Here is a 1,300-nt window from a genome sequence, read left to right as displayed (position 1 = left end):
AGCTTTAACCGTTTAGGCTGTGCGATGATGAATCAGTCAATCAGTCAGTCAGTCAGTCAGTCAGTCAGTCAGTCAGTAACGTTAGAATTTTATATATATAGATTAACTCTCATCATAGTCTGTCTGTATCTAATACTCTCACTACTTGGCTGTGACTCCTAGTATTTGCATCTATGATATCTATTACAGTAATGCTTAATTACGTAGTAGATTTTAAATGAAACGTGTGCAAAATCTTAAGGATGTTTTTGTAAACGATATTAATATATATTTTTATTTATGGTGTGTAGCAATAAAGTTAATATTTTTAGGGAAAGGATAACAATAACTTTTCTCCTCTCCTATCCATAACATTTTTGACACTTTAACTTAAGAATTTCCGTTTAAATAACAAAAGAAAAACATTAAGGGAATAATGCTATATAATTTTATTATATTTTCAAGTCTAGTTTAATGACCTCAGCTCCTGGGTCTACTTTTCGTTTGAAATAATAAACATTTTTTTCTCAAAATCATTGTTAAAATACAGCAAACTTTGACAAAAGCCTCTGTTTTATTACTGGGGACTGCTGTTTAATGTCAATCTTGTACATAACTGAAATAGTGTAACACAGACCCTAAGTTACTCACTCACACCTGGTAATAATATCAGTTCAGACACATGTTTTAAAATATTTAATTTTTTCTTTTTCTTCTTAAGTCTGTTTTAGTAATTCTGTGTGCGTGTGTGTGTGTGTGTTCGTCTGCTTTTATTTTTAAACTTCTCACACTTTTAGTTTTGAAATATTTGCGGCTCTTCACCAGGGTAGAGTGGCAAAAAGGTTTTAAATATCTTTTAAAATATTAAATTACTTATTTTCTTTCAACATTATTTCTGTATGATATGTAATAATAATTTATATATTTTTCTCTTTCTTTTGCAGAATTTGCGCCAGTTTTTGTTTTTTGAAAAAAAAATTACTTTATTAAAAAATTTAAAAATTTAAAAAAGGAATTAAAAGAGGTAAGTTTTTAATTTTAAATATCCTTTAAAAATTCTATAAATATATCCTTAAAGTTCTTATAGTTTACTCACTGTTGTCATGTCAAAGCATTGACCTCGTTCGCTCCCTCTCTTTCTCTCTCTCGTTTACTATTTAGTAGCCAGGATGGCAGCTGTCAAAGTCTGCTCTCTGACTATGTCAAGTCATTGATCTCTCTTGTTTATTTTTTACTGTTTAATTTTAGAATATTTTTTTAAAGAAACATATGTTTATGGGGGTGGATTTCAATTGTTTTATATTTGTTATATAGTACTTCT

At 28.7% G+C, this 1,300-nt stretch overlaps 1 long non-coding RNA gene across 1 annotated transcript in view; it reads left to right on the top strand.

Moving 5' to 3' along the window:
• The window catches only part of LOC124418789, a 25,454-nt gene extending 24,454 nt beyond the window's left edge, over positions 1–1,000 (top strand). Inside the window, exon 3 of the long non-coding RNA XR_006940209.1 lies at positions 924–1,000. This is a non-coding gene — a long non-coding RNA (uncharacterized LOC124418789). The remainder of the gene's footprint in view (positions 1–923) is intronic.
• The last annotated feature ends 300 nt before the right edge of the window (positions 1,001–1,300 follow it).

The sequence above is a fragment of the Lucilia cuprina genome, chromosome 3, assembly GCF_022045245.1.
Source record: "Lucilia cuprina isolate Lc7/37 chromosome 3, ASM2204524v1, whole genome shotgun sequence".
In the NCBI taxonomy this organism is placed as follows: Eukaryota; Metazoa; Arthropoda; class Insecta; order Diptera; family Calliphoridae; genus Lucilia; species Lucilia cuprina.
Note: the sequence above shows the minus strand (reverse complement) of the source record. Positions and strands in the feature narration are given on the sequence as shown.